Source organism: Lemur catta, chromosome 12 (assembly GCF_020740605.2).
Source record: "Lemur catta isolate mLemCat1 chromosome 12, mLemCat1.pri, whole genome shotgun sequence".
In the NCBI taxonomy this organism is placed as follows: domain Eukaryota; kingdom Metazoa; phylum Chordata; class Mammalia; order Primates; family Lemuridae; genus Lemur; species Lemur catta.
Window position 1 is genome coordinate 47,722,197 of NC_059139.1, and position 16,233 is coordinate 47,738,429.

General features: G+C 36.9%; 1 protein-coding gene and 1 pseudogene across 1 annotated transcript in view; one reads left to right on the plus strand and one right to left on the minus strand.

The window, feature by feature from the left end:
- Positions 1 to 16,233, plus strand: part of HMGCR (3-hydroxy-3-methylglutaryl-CoA reductase) — a 54,039-nt gene that overhangs the window by 1,299 nt on the left and 36,507 nt on the right. The gene's annotated exons all lie outside the window — the stretch shown is intronic.
- On the minus strand, positions 987 to 1,068 carry LOC123648785 (annotated as a pseudogene).

Below are 16,233 nucleotides of genomic sequence, written 5' to 3' on the forward strand. Positions count from 1 at the left end.
CAAAAACATCACCAAACTTCTAAATAAAACCAAAACACTTCCAATATTAAATATTGAAATAAATGTGAGATATACATTTAAGAAAGATTAAATAAAAACAAAATAATTACCCAATCATTTCAGTTCAGGATGATAGGTAGCTGGAGCCTGTCCTGGCAGCTCAGGGCACAAAGCAGGAACCAGCCCTGGACATGAGGCCATCCCATGGTAGGGCACACTCTCGCACACCCAAGATGTGCACATCTTTAAGATGTGGGAGGAAACTGGAGTACCTGGAGAAAAAAACACGCAGACAAGGAGAAAATGTGCAAACTCCACACAAAACAGTAGCCCCGGGCAGGGAAGCCATTTTTTTTTCCTCAGCAATGTTATAATGAAACGTTATTTGAGGAACTGCTGTAGAGAAAACTTCTGGGCCTGAAATTCAAATTCCTTATTAAAATGCTTTCTCCTCTGATGGAAGAAAGTTATTTTTGCATCTTCTTTTATTTAAGAGAGTTGCTAAGTTTCAAAGTATAAAGGAATGGCAGAGATAAGCCTCAAATGCCGGTGTGATTCTAAAGAAAGGTTTTTTTTTTTTATATAAAATCTAAAGTTTTAGTGCAGGACAGAGGTAGAAGAATGGACAGATCTGTGTTAGGAATTGAGGCTGCAATGTAATTCAAACTGGCTTAAGCACGGTAAGTTGAGTCATGTAACTAAACCATCTAGGGGTACCTAGATACTTCAGGTATGACAGGAATCAGATACTCAGTGTTTGAAAGAAAATAGAGCTCAGCATTCTTTTGAAATAGATTAAGATGTCAAACATACAAAAATCTAGGACTTCATTAAAAATAATAATTGGCTGCTTTTGGAGGTTGTTAGGTACCATTTATTATTCTAAAATTAACAAAGGGAAAAATAAAGTGTTTGTCTTCCATTTCCTACACAATCTATGTTCAGGGTAACCAGAGTTGATGAGGGAAAATTTTTTTTAATATAAGATTTTCATTTCTGGGGCTCTACATTTTCAGAGAAACTTCTCTAGTAACGAACTATAGAAATAATCTCTGAAAGTATAGTCTTGAAAAATTTCTTTTTAGAAAAACCACAGCTAACAAATATAGGAGATATGATAGAATTAGGAAATCACCATTTATAACCCATAAAACAATGAATCCAGGCAATGATCATTATAGCTGCTAAATCATTGATTGAAAGGATGATGGGGAATTTTATAGTGAATGGATCAGGCTGACAACACTTAAACCCACCAGTCAATTTTAACATGACTAAAAGTGAGACAACCAGATATATTCCTTCTGGCATAATACAGTAGGAATATATAGCACTACTTATGAAGTATTCTAGACAAAAAATATATATATATTATGTTAAAAGTCTAACTACTAGTTATTGATATGGGGGGTAGAGAAATCTGTTAAACAACATGAAGAGGATAGAATTGACCAAATTTAGAATGTGGGAAATTCTATAGGACAAATGACTTGGTTTCTTTCAATAATTAAATGTCATGTGATAAAAAGGAGGGAATGGGAACTCTTTTAGACTAAAAGAGACTAAGGAAGGGAAAAAATTCAAGTTGTTAAAAAGGAAAATTGATTGATAATATAAATACTAATATGAAGTGCATTTGTCAGAAAACCTTTTTATGAGAAGAACATTGTATCCTTTTTATGCCAATAAATATTTGTAAAGAAATAATACAAGGCACAATAAAATAAATTTAGATTATATCAAAATTTTGATCTTTGAGAAATAGTATTCTGTGTTAAAGTCATAAAATTAAACCAAGTAAACTTTAAGAACTACAATTGTTTTAATTACTTGATTCCATTTAAGCTATAAGTCTTACAAGAAAAAAGTCCTATTTGCAATTTCTTTACTTATTGTAAACATAAATTAAAAGTAGAACGTTAGCTCTGCTACTTCAGATTTTCAATAGAAAGAAAAATTCCAAACTCATAGCCAAAACCACAAATGCCAGTGGGGCTCAGTGCCATGACCAAGGGCTGAGAATAAGGGCCCTTACCATATTGGCCTTGCCTTCTAGTGGATGAGGCAGACAATACACAAATAAATGAATTAATGAGATAATTCGGAGAGTCGTGTGTGCCTGAAAGAAAGAAATAGATTGCTGAGATAGAGGACATGGTCAGAGAAGGCCTCTCTGAGGAGGTGACATTTCACCTAAGACCTAAAGCATGGACATAAGTGCAAAGGCTATGAGACATCCTAGAACAAGAAGGAAGCCTATGTGCCTGGAGCTGGGGAAGTAAGGGAAAGAGTGAGAAGAGAGGAGGCTCAAGTATGAAGAAGGAAGTACCTTATGTACAACTGTGGTCTCAACCTCCAGGCTGGCAAGCGAGAAGCAGCTGGTGGCTGGAGAGGAGTGGCTGGTGAGCCAGCAAAGCTTCATCTGTATTTATAGCTGCTCCCCATCGCTCTCATTGCCGTCTGAGCTCCACCTCCCCACCTCCTCCATCTGTGGAAAAATTGTCTTCCATGAAACCGACCCCTCGTGCCGAAAAGGTCAGAGACCAGTGATGTACAAAGTGTCATGAGACTTGTTTGCAAGTGTAGACTTGAAAAAGAAGTCTCATTATTTTGTGGTTACACAATATATTTTGTTTTTATGTTAAGATTCTTCCTTACCTATAGTTTGGTATCTTTTATACCCTCTCCAGATTACTTTAGATCCCAGAACTGTGAGAGAGGAGACTTTCAAGGAAGATTTGACTCATAAATATAACACAACATGACTCCCTAAGAGAGTAAATCCAGCACGTTCCAAAAGAACCTTCATTTTCTCAAAGACTTAGACATTTTTTACAAAAAAAAATATTGCTGATCCATTAACCCAAGCAATTCACATGGTGTTTAGCACAAATTAAAACTGTTACGTGAATTAAAAAATGAATGGGAATAAATATGTAGCTGAAAAAATCAGAATACTTGTAATCCTTTCTCAAAAACTGCAAAATGTTGGCACACACAAAAGTAGCTTTATACCTGATTAGGTGTTGACTCATTACCTAAATTTGCTTTTTAGTGATCATTATAGTTGATTCATACGTGTAGGAATATACCAGCCACAACTCTTACAGGTTATGTCCCTTGTTAGTGCAAAATTTAAGAGAGAAGCTCACTTTTACTTTAAAATGGGTTAAAATAGATTTGAAAACACTTCAAGAAGTTAAAAGTACTATGAAATTTAAGATAATAGCCTATCCTATCATTAATATTTCATGATGAAAACCTCTGAAGAATAGCTAATGGCATCTGTTATTCCGGCAATTGATAAAAAGATATAATGTAGTCCATGAAATCAGCAGAGGATGACTGCAAAAACATTTGGCATTTGAAAAATGAGAAATCAGAGAACTAGCCACACCTAGGGGTAAATTATAACAGCTCTCCCCAACTCATTGCCCCAGGGTGCCTGCAAGATGTTGCTATTCTACATGGTCTCTGCTATTATAGTTATTCATTGTTTAGTAAACTGTAAATAATATTTCTTTAGAAACAGAAGCGCAAAGTGTCCTAGATAAGGGGCAACAGTATATATATAGGTCATCTGTCTCAGAAGAAATATAATATTTTATAATTTATGATGATGGGAAAAAACAATACTATTTGAACACATATTAAACCACTATTATGTCTCATCCGGGTTTTGCAAAGATTATTAGATTATTTTCCCTCTATAAATACAATATAATGTTGGTATCAAACATTGGCAATTAGCTAGTTATGGTGGCTCATAACCATAATCGCAGCAATTTGGGAGGCTGAGGCAGGAGGATGGCTTAAGGCAAAGAGTTCAAGACCAGTCTTGGCAACATAGTGAGATCCCATTAATAAAAAAAGACAAAAAATTAGCTGGGCATGGTGGCACCTACCTGTAGTCTCAGCTGAGGCTGGAGGCTGAAGCAGGAGAATCACTTGAGCTCAGGAGTTTAGGACTGCCACTGCATTCCAGCCTGGGTGACAGAGTGAGACCCCATCTCTTAAAAAAAAAAAAAAAAAAAGACAATCAAAGTAACATAATGCCATGACAGACTGTTAAAGAACTAGAAACTCAAATGCAACAACCTAGTGAAGATGACAGTGATTTTTGTTAACCAGTTTAACAAGTTGAACGGATTCCTCCTCATCTGCTTGTCCAGGCAAGTAACACTCACTGATAGCCCAAATGGTAAGAATTCTGTATTTCTATGTCTTTTCATCTCTCTTCCTCCCTACATCTGGTCTTTTCTCTGTAATAGTAACTGACGAAAATACTGGATTTTAAGATGCTTAACCTAACTTACAATTGATGAAATGTACATTAAAACAGCCAATGACATGCTTGTTGGTTTATTTTATCTATTAGCTTGGCAAAGATTTTTTTAAAAGATTAGTAGTGTCAATGATGTGGGGAAAATAGGTGCTCTCATATACTCTTGGAGGAAGAATAGATTGGTTCAGTCTTTTTTGGGAGAACAGTTTGGCAACATCTAGCAAAATGTTTCATAAGTACATACCCTTAGAGATAGCCTTTCTACTTTTAGGAATTTGTTCCTGTCTTACCAATATACTTGCAACAACTGAAGTTATGAAAAGCTAGAAACAACCTAAATGTCCATCAATAGGGGGTTATACAGTGGAATACTTTGTTGTCATTAAAAAGAATGAAGTACAGCTTTACACTTGGTCATGTATAACTGCCCATGTCACATTGTTTACAGAATAAAGCAAAGAACAGAACAATGACAGCTCTGAAATCTCATATAGGAAAGGTTTAAGGATGAAATCACCTTGGAAGTGAGGGCTATGAAACCACCAAAGGTTGCATCTGAATAGCAAACAATTTTCACTTAGCTTCTTACATAGCTAATTTGTGGCTTTATCTTAGATTGTATGTTTATTGGGGGTTGTTTAGGAGGGTTACGGAAATAAGAGGATATAAAGAAAGCCCTCCACACATCCCAAACTACCACCTGATCCTGCTACTGCAGAATAGCATGATCTTTTTTTATTGCTTCTCTTTATTGAGGTATAATTTACATATAATGAAATGAACAAAACTTAAGTGTACAGTTCAATATGTGTGCATGTTTTTTGTGCCATTATGTATTTTTGTATTTGTTAAAATGGCATACTCAACATTACAAGAGAAGGGGAGTTGTTGGTGGAGAAAAGGTAATAAACAAACAATAGCTCGAATTTTAAAAGTATAATTTACCATAAATAATATTTACATAGTAAAAATAGAAATTTTCATGGTTTCTGGACTGATACGATTGCCACATGAACACATGGTAATGGGATCTTTTATGTGTATAACTGAAATAGCCATGTAAAACATGTTTGAATCAATAGTAGATCTGCCAATGTAGGGGAAAAAATACAAAAATTCCAGCCACAGAGGTTAATCAGAATTTTGATGTAGTAAAACAATCTCTCCCTCTGTGTGTGTGGGTGTGTGTGTGTGTGTGTGTGTGTGTGTGTATGCGCATGCACACGCACACACACCCAGGTAAGCACCACTTAAAACAAGATCAAGAATATTTCCATTGCTCCTGCCCTTTCCTCAGTACCCACCCATGGAAGGCACGTGTCAAGCCCTCAAGAGACCCAGTGAAGCGCCTCTCACTAGACTTGATTGAGGAAGAAAGACGAATCACAGCCCACCTGCAGCTCTCTCAAAAGAAACCATCACAAAAAATCCCCTGCATACCTCTCTTCTCGCAAACACTGAATATCCTCAGTGTAGATGATGGTTGTTGGCTAGCCTGTGTTTAAATTCCTGTAGGGTTGTTGATCTCACAATAGATTACAGAATATGATACCTATTGTTTCTTGGTGCCTATTCAAAATTTACAATTTAACATAAGAGAATATCTTTATAAATTCAGAACAAGTGAAGACTTCTTAAGACACAAAAACACCATGCACACAAAAAGGACAAGATTGATAAATTGTACAACATGAAAATTAAGAACTTCTGTTTATCTAAAGACACTATTCTCTTTCCCAATTAGAAGACTCTTAAAACACATATAACTAGGAAAAAATTGAAAGTCCAGAATTACAAAGAATACCTACAGATCAATAAGAAAAAGAAGAACAATTGGTATAGGGTTAAATAGGTATTTAAAGAAGAAAGAACACATATGAAAGAAGAAAAAGCAATTATCATATAAAAAGGTACAATCATGGAAATGCGAATTATAACCATAATATAATGAAATTCCACACTCAGCAGATTGGCAATAATTTAAAAGTCTGAGAACAGAGGCTACACAGCAACAGAAATTCTTACACTAACAGGAATATAAATTGATTTAAACACTGTAGGGAAGGAGCTTGGTAGCATTTCTGAAATTGAGCATTCAATCTGCAACCCAGCAATTCCAATTCTAGAAAAATCCCTACACAATACCAGGACAGAATGCACAACATTTCTTATGATAGCCAAAAAATATAAACAACCCAGTTGTTCCTCCATGGGAGACTAGATCTAAATGTTTATCGAGAGGAGAATGGGTAAACTGTGGTATTTTATACAATGGAGTGTCTTATGATTGAGAAAATCAATGAAGATAGTGACATGGATGAATTTTAGAAACATTTATTACCAAAGTTAAAGACCGAAACATTAAATAATATATTATTTAGGACCCATTCATATGTGTAAAACTTAAGAGGAATAAGTTAAAAACAAAATTCAGGGTAGCAATTCAGAGGCAGATGAACATTATGGAGAAGAGTTCTCATGGGACTCAAAAACACTGGTAATGCCCTATGTCTTTAGTTGTGTAGTGCATCACAGGTGTTTGTTTTGTTATTATGCTACATAACTTCCACTGAATGAAGATATACATAATATAATGTTATATATCATAAATATGTACTATATAATTAATACTAATCTATAACATATTAATCATGTATATATATTAATTTTATAGTATACTATAGTCACCCTGAGTGGTAGGGTTCTGGGTAATTATTTTCTCCATTATAATTTTCTATATTTTCCAAATTGTTTAAGTGTTAATGAAATACTTTCATAATCAGAAAATAGTGATTTTAAAATTTGAGAATGCCCAGAATGTTTGTACCAGTTTTTGAAACCTGATCTGAACCTTCAGTCTAGTTTCAGATGCACTGGGAAAGGTAATTTCTGAAGATTTAAAATTGCTCTTTAGTTGACAAATAAGTGTCAAAATGCTAATGCATGAGTTTCAACTATGCCAACATTGCCTTTATATATATCCAGCCTTCTTCAGTCAGTATTACTTTCTTCCTATCTTTTGAAGGTATAATTCCAGTATCTGTGTTTAGGCTTTTATCTTTACTATTTCTGACATTTCTAAGGTTCCCTTGAACTCTAAATCAGTAGTAACTCAGAAGCCTTGGAAGAAATCTTTTTTTTTTTTTTTTTTCCACAGCCCTTTAGCAACATCTAGTGGGTATTTAAAGACAGGACAAGGTAAAACATTTCCTACATAATTTAAAGAGCAACAGTTTAGATGGCAAATCTGACTTAGCAATAAAAAAGTTAGGCTGGGTTTAGTGGCTCACATCTGTAATACCAGCAATTTGGGAGGCCAGGGTGAGAGGATCACTTGAGGCCAGGAGTTGGAGTCTGCAGTGTGTCACTGCACCTCGGCCTGGGAGGCAGAGTGAGACCCTGTCTCGAAAGAAAGAAAGGAAGAAAGGAAGGAAGGGAAGGAAGGCAAGGAAAGAAAAGAAAGAAATTATAGAATCAAATGACAGAGATCTGCTGTAAAGTTTTTCACTTTCTAAATGCTACCAAATGTAGTGCCAAGTAATACCCAGATATTACTGAGACTGTTTTTGTCCTGTGTCCACAGGTGTGATTTTTCAATTTTTGAATTGTCTTAGACTCCAATGCTAGTAGTGATATAGCTGAGCCCTGTGAACATAATCTGACAACCATATATACCAAGAACAATAACGTAAAATAGCACAGGGCATAGATTGTGGGCCCATGGTGCCATCCAAACATAATCCTCTTTTACCTTCTTTGGGAGACTAGGTCCTCTCTAATATTTATAGCAATAAAGAAAAAAAGCCATGAGGCATGACTTTTTAGCAAAAGGATATTTAACAGGGGATTTGTAGGCATTACTGCTTATCTACCAGTGTGGGTATGAAAGGTGAAATAGACTTTGACATGTTTTGGTTAAGAACAGTAGATAATGTGGGTCCATTTGCTTTTCAGGAGACTATAAAATAACAAGTTGATATGAGAGGGGGTCTTAGGCTCCATGTGGTAGATTTTTCCAAAGATATTCTATAACATTTGTCAACTATACTGTGGAAGTTTGTATGTCTAGTGAAATTCCTCTTAAAAACCAACTACTAAGAATGAGACCACATATTTTAAAAACTTAAGCTTGCCTTTCAGTCTCTTCTTATGCCTTGATGGGCTACTCAGTACTCTGCAACACATGTCTGGCCTTACCAAAATCTTTGGGAAATTCTAGACTCCTGTTGTAAGACGTGCTTGGCTCATTCATCCATTCAACACGAGTTTTTTAGGGTTTGTACTCAAAAGACACTAATAAGTCCTAGAAGAAAAATAGAGAATTAATCATAGTGGATAGAGCGGACAAGGTACGTGTCCTCAAGGAACTTATAGTGTAGTAGCAGAGGCAGGAAATGAGACGAGCACTTGTACTACAGTGTGAAAAGTGCTATGATAGAAGTCGAGGATACTGTGGGAGCTAATCCAGTCTAGTGGGCGGGAGAAGTCTTCCTAGTAGAAGTAACACCTAAATGGACACCTGAAGGATGAGTTAGACTTTGCCAGACAAAGAGAAGATGGTGAGGATAGGTGGTTGGGGGACATTGTTTCAGATGGAAATGATAAAATATTTGAAGACAATGAAGTCTGAGGAAAGAAAATAGTAGGGCTGGGCCACAGTGTGAGAGATGTGTTGAGAGATGAGACAGAAGAGGGAGATTGAGTCAATGGGATCAAACAACGCCAAGAAGTGGAGTAAGAAAAGGACTGAAATCATCCATGGGCATTTTTTGACAAGGACATGAGAGCAATCTAAGGGCAGTGGGGAGAGATCAAAAGTAGATAGTAATGGATTAAAAAGTATATTACAGGAGATGAGGAAATGGAGCCCTTTCATGAACTTTATTTATGAGAGGAAGGAGGGAGGGTGGTGTGGGAAGGAAATGTGAGATTAAGGGAAGATTTCGTATGTAATTTTTAGAGTTGTATCATGCTCTATGTGTTATATATTTATGTATATGTATCTGTATATGCATATAAGGAACTGTCTCCCTCCCACCACTGCTCCAATATGCCCAGTTCCTAATCCTCCCACAAACATAATTAATTACTGCCAGTGGTTTATGTATCCTTTCGTTCTTCCAAATTTCTTTATATGTGTACAATATGTGTTACATTTCTCCCTATTTCACACAAAATACAAAATACTATATAAAGTTTTCTATATGTTGTTCATATATATATCTTGGAGCTCTTTTAATATCAGCACATAGAGGATTTGCCTTTTTCTCTTTCCCTCTTTTTTTAAGAGCTGGTGTCTTGCTGTGTTGGACTCAAGGGATTCTCCGACTTCAGCCTCCCAAGTAGCTGGGATTACAGGCATGTGCTGCTGCAAATGCATCTGGCTTTGCCCATTTTTTTAAGTTTTATAATATTCCATTGTATGGATGTGCCAAATCTATTTAACTAGCCTCTTATTGATAAGCACCTCTTTGCTGGTGAATGACATTGCAGTGTATTATTTTGCCCATATGAGAGCAAGACACTGCTAGTCCATCAGTGCTGTTTTAGTTAAGCCCCCACTCCACTTGCCACTCTGCAGACACTGAGACAAGGGCTTGGGTACGGTTAGTTTATTGAGAGGTGATCCCAGGAAACAGGAGTGAAGGAGTAGGAAGAGTGAGACAGGGAGGAAGGAAAAGCCAATATTAGGAAGGGTTTAAAAGTTGCCAGGACTCTCTGAGAAGTATACAGAACACCCTAGAACTGTTGACTGAAAGGCAAAGCACTGGAGCATTTATCCAGGTTGCCCTTAATTTTCTCACCCTCCCAGACTGAAATTTTGCCCCAGGGAAAGCTTGAGGAAGGCTACTGTCAGCTGATGTCATACTGAGCAATCATGAAACTGTCCACTGCAATGTGGCTGAGATCCAAGGTGGGCTGAGGTATGTGATAGGATTACCACAAATATCTGTTATATAAACCTTTATGAAAATTAGAGAAAGATGCCCCATGTGAGCAGAGGCAATCTTGCATTCTCACAGTTTCATGAGTAGATAGCATCTCTGTGTAAATGTGGAAAAAATTCCTTTGTCTAATCATCCCCTGCCCCAGGGAGAGGGTACACAGCTAGAAAGGAAAGCACAGACTAGATTTCAGTAGTAAACAACTTGCACAACCACATTGTGTGCCTCTGGCTGCACACATACAATTAGGATAAATTCTTAAAAGTAGGTCAGAGTTATGATCATGATTCTGTCCTCAGTGGTTTCCTCACACATTTGCATTGATCATTACTCAGACTTGACAGACTCCACTGCAGAACTCTGGGCTCTCTCTCTCTCTCTGTCTTTCTCTCTACCTCTTTGTGGTCCTCTGCCTGCAAATTCTATCTGCCTTAGCCTCCCCAAATTCTAAACTACATTCCTCAACTCAGGGAGACCACTGGGCTCCTCCTGGTTTCTTCTCCCTGTGCCAAGCATGGGCCCTATCTCCAGGCAGTGAGCTGGGACACTCAGAGGGTTTACCTTCCTTGTTCCCTACAACTCCCAGATCACTGTTCTTTGCTTCCTGATGGTCAATGTCTTGAAAATCATTGTTTTATATATTTGGTCCAAATTTACAGTTGTTTAATGTTACTGGCTGTTGAACTCCTCCATTCTTGTGTTCTCACCATCGAAGAGTGAAAGCAAGAGACAGTTTTAAAGCAGCAAGCAGTAAAGTTTATTAAAGCCAAAGTCCACTCTTAAAGGGGTAAAGAAAAGACGTGCATCCAAGAGGACTGCAGCACTGGGGTGTCTGTGTCATCAGTAAGCTACAGTGCACTCCCAAAGTGGTAGGAGCAGGCACACGTCCCAGCAGACAGCGGCACTGGGGTCTCTTTGGGTTTCTCCTTTTCTTTCCTCTGGCCTCTCCTCCTTTGTGACATTGTGTCTCCCCCTTTTTTTTCTTGACCAATGGGGATGTTGTCATCTCCTTCCTGTCATCAGGTGGGGGAGTTTTTCACCTTGTGGGGTTAGGTCCTGATATATTGTGGTGTCCAAAGCCCACTGGGGGGGGGCGGACTATCATGTATAATGTGTCCTTTGTTGCACAAGAACTATCACAAATGACTCTGCAAAAGCCATAACCTTGCACAAAGTCCACCATAACCTTACACACATAAACTCTTCTGTGAGGACATCTGTTTAGCAACTGCCTGTCCAACCTTGGACTGTTGCCACCATTATTACTGATCCTTGTATCCAAGGATAATTGTCTCAAAACAATTATGTAATCCTTCTCATTTTCCCTTTAAAAACCTTTGTCTTCCTTTACCTCCCTGAATACACCCACTGTATTTCCATTGTAATGCTTATTCCCAAGTAAATATCATTTCTTTTAGAGAGTCTCTCTCTCTGACATTTAGGTTAACGATAGATGGCCTTAAATGATTGATTTTTTTCAGTACCTAACCCTTGATCCTCAATCATTTATTGCTATGGTCTCCAACCCCCAGGCCGTGGACCAGTACCAGTCCTGTGGCCTGTTAGGAACCGGGCCACACAGCAGGAGGTGAGTGGCAGTGGAGCATAATCTGTATTATGGCCACTCCCCATCATTTTCATCACCACATAAGTTCCGCCTCCTGTCAGATCAGCAGCAGCAGCAGCATTAGATCCTCATAGGAGGGTGAACCCTACTATAAACTGTGCATGTGAGGTATCTAGCTTGCATGCTCCTTATGAGAATCTAATGCCTGATGATCTGAAGTGGAGCTGAAGTGGTGGTGTTAACACTGGGGAGTGGCTGCAAATACAGATTATCATTAGCGGAGAGGTTTGACTGCACAATAAATGTAACGTGCTTGAATCATCCTGAAACCACACCCTCCCTGGAAAAATTGTCTTCCACGAAACTAGTCCCTGGTGCAAAAAAAGTTTTGGGGGCCACTGATTTATTGAATAATCCATTTCTTCCCAATTGCATTAGAGTACATATTAAATTGCTGTTATATATTATAATAATTATTTATGAAAAGGTCTATTTAGGGGCTTTTTTGGTGTTCCATTAGTTTTCATATTTTTGTGTTATTTATAAACCTTTAATTATTGTGGTCTTATATTTTGGTATCTGGGAATCCTTGTCTCCCTAAATGTTCCTTGTAAAATTTTCCTTGCATTCTTAAAAGTTTTTTCACATGAATTTTAGGATTATTTTGTCAAGCACTTGCCTCTCCAATTCCTCCTGGGAATTTAGTAGGGGTTATATTAAATCTACACATTAATGTGGGCTTAAATTGACATATTTATTCTCTTCTGTCTTCTCATCCAGGGATATCAATAGGATTTGTTTATAAGGAACAAATTCCTGCCGGGGATTTAATAGGAGTTATATTAAATCTATATATTAATGCAGGCTTAATTTGACATATTTATTCCCTTCTTATCCAGGGATATCAATAGGATATGTTTGTAAAAAAGGAAGATATATTCACATTATCTCAGAAACTTATCATAAGGAAATTATCATAAGAAAATATAACAGAGACATTTATTTGTATTTTGTGTGTATCTCTGGTTTGCTGTTTTCTTGTTTTCTTTTTTTTTTTTTAATTCCAATAGATTTCAAGGGTAGAGCTGGTTTTTGGTTACATGGATGAATTGTATAGTGATGAAGTCAGGGCTTTTGGTCTGCCCATAGCCCAAATAGTATACATTGTACCCAATAGATAGTTTTTGATCCCTCCCCCACTTCCCCTTTCTGAATTTCCAAAGTCCATTATACACCTATATATGACCATGTATACCCACTGTCCAGCTCCCACTTATAATTGAGTACATGCAGTATTTGTTTTTCCATTCCTAAGATATTCCACTTAGGACAATGGCCTCCAGTTCCATCCAACTTGCTATGAAAGACACTATTTCATTCTTCTTTATGGTTGAGAAGTATTCCATATGGTATACATATTTGCCACATTTTCTTTACTCATCAGTTGATGGGCACTTAGGTTGATTCTGTATCTTTGCAATTGTGAATTGTGCTGTAATAAACATATGAGTGCATGTGTCTTTTTGATAGAATGACTTCTTTTCCTTTGGATAGATACCCAGTAGTGGGATTGCTGGATCAAATAGTAGATCTACTTTTAGTTCGTTGAGGAGTCTCCATACTGTTTTCCATAGAGGTTGTACTAATTTACATTCCCACCAACAGTGTATAAGCATTCCCTTTTACCACATCAACACCAACATCTATAATTTTTTTTAATTTTTAATAATGGCCATTCTGATAGGGGTAAGGAGTATCTCATTGTAGTTTTAGTTTGCATTTCCCTGATGATTAGTGAAGTTTGCTGTTTCCTTCATGGCACTTTTTTTTTTTTTTTTTTTTTTTGAGACAGGGTCTTGCTCTGTCACCCAGGTTAGAGTGCAGGGGTGGCCTCATAGGTCACTGCAACCTCAAACTCCTGGGCTCCAGCCATCCTCCTGCCTCAGCCTTCCAAGTAGCTGGGACTACAGCCATGCACCACTACACCCAGCTAATTTTACTACTTTTTGTAAAGACGGCATCTCAGAGTCTTGCTCTTTCTCAGGCTGGTCTCAAACTCCTATTTTCTTAGTCAATCTTGGTAGGGGTTTATCAGCTTTCTTCATCCTTTTGAAGACCCAACTTTTAACTTTTTTGTTTTTCTCTGCTGTAAGTTTGTTTTTTATCTTATTATTTTATGTTCTTATCTTTATTATTTCCTTCTTTCTACTTTATTTAGGTTTACTTTTATATACTTTTTCTAGACTCTTGAGAAGGAAGCTTAAGCATTTGATATTTAACCTTCTTTTCTAATATATGTATTTAAGACCACAAATTTCTCTTTAAGTACTGCTTTAAACACATTGCACAGTTTTAATATGTTGAATCTTTATTATCATTCAACTCAAATGATTTTTTAATAACCTTTGTGATTTCTTCTTTGACCCTTGAATATTTGAAGTGTGCTATTTCATTTCCAAGATGTGGAGGATTTTGTTTGTAATTTCTAGCTTAATTCCGCTGAGGTCAAATAACATAATCTGACTGACTTCAGTCCTTTAAAAATTATTGAGGTTTTCTTTATAGCTCAGCACTTAGGGTCAATTTTGTTACATTTTCATGTACACTTAAAAGAATGTGAATTCTACCAGTTATATGTCAATGTCGATTAGGATAAATTTATCAATGATGTTCAGATCTTCTCTTTTTTTTTTTTTTATTTTACTACTCATTCTTTCACCTCTTGGGGAAAGTATCATAAGGATACTCCATTATGACTATGAAACTGTCTGTTTCTCTGTTGTTTCAGGTTTTTTTCCCCTTTATACAGTTGGAAGCTATGCTATGGCATGTACAAGGATTTAGGATTATGCTGTCTGAAAACATCTTTTTAAAAAATTTTTTATTTTTAATTATGGGCACATAATAGTTGTATATATTTATAGGATATATGTAATGTTTTGATACAGGCATATAATGTGAATTAATCAAATCAGGGTAATTGGGGTATCCATGAGGAAAAAGTTTATATTTAACCTTCAGTTTTTGAGAATATTTGTGCTTGGCATAGAAATCTAAACTGGAGTTATTTTCTTTCAGCCATTTAATTATTTCATTTCATTTTTCCTGGCTTCTATCATTTTTTGGTGAGAAGTCAGCTGTCAGCCTTATAGTTGCTCCTTTGAAGGAATTCAGCCTTTTGTATTCTGGGTGCTTTTAGGATTTTATTTTGTCTTTGGTTTTCACCTGTTTGACTATATGTGCCTACATCTGTTTGTCTTAATATTTATCTTTATCAGTAATAAGGCTTCTTGGGGCTCACTGCTTGGGGTTCACTGAGCTTCCTGAATCTGTGGGTTAGTGTTTGTCCTCAGGATTTGAAAATTCTTGATCAATAGATTTTCAAATATTACTTCTATCTCATTCTCTCTTTTTTCTTCTGAATCTGTAACTGCGTGTATGTTAGACCTTTAATTTATCCTAATCTATTATTTCCTTTTTTTTTCTTGAGAAAGGTCTTGCTCTGTTGCCTAGGCTAGAGTGCAGTGGCATCATCAAAGCTCACTGCTACCTCAAACTCCTGGGCTCAGGCCACCCTCCTGCCTCAGCCCCCCGAGTAGCTGGGACTACAGGCGTGCACCACCACGCCTGGCTAATCTTTCTAATTTTTGTAGAGACAAGGTCTCACTATATGCCCGGGCTGGTCTTGAACTCCTGGCCTCAAGTAATCCTCCTGCCTTGGCCTCCCAAAGTGCTAGGATTACAGGCATGAGCCACCGTGCCCTGCCCAAATCATCTTTTGGGGGGCTAGATCCATCATCTATAATTTTTTAAAGAATGACTCATGAGTGCTATATTTCTTGAGTACTTTCATGTTTAAGAATTTCTGTCTGCTGCATTTACAATTAAAGTTCAACCTGGTTGTATATAATCTTTTTGGATCGTAGTTTTTCTCAGAACTTATAGCCCTGACTCCATTGCCTTCTGGCATTAATGTTGCTGTAGAGAAATCTGAGGTCAACATTCTTCGTCAGAAAGAATCTAAAGAGCTCTTTCTTTATACAAGAAGTTTAGCAACCAAACCAGATGATGTCTTGATTACAACCACTCTTTCTTTGATTTTTTTTTAATCAATTTCAAGCCCTTTCAACTGGCAGTCAATACTTCGAGTTCCTTATCATGTCTTTGGAGTCTTAATAACTTTTTTTATTACATTTTTTATTCTTATTTCAGCATATTGTGGGGGTACAAAAGTTTAGGTTACGTATATTTCCCTTGCCCCCCACCCCCCTAAGTCAGACTTCAAACTTGTCTATCCCCTAGACAGTGCACATCGCACTCATAATAACTTTTTATTGTAAAATGTTTCTAAACATATACAAATGTAGAGGGAATGATATAATGAAATCCCATGTACCCATAATCTAGCATCATAATTTATCAACATCCCATTATCT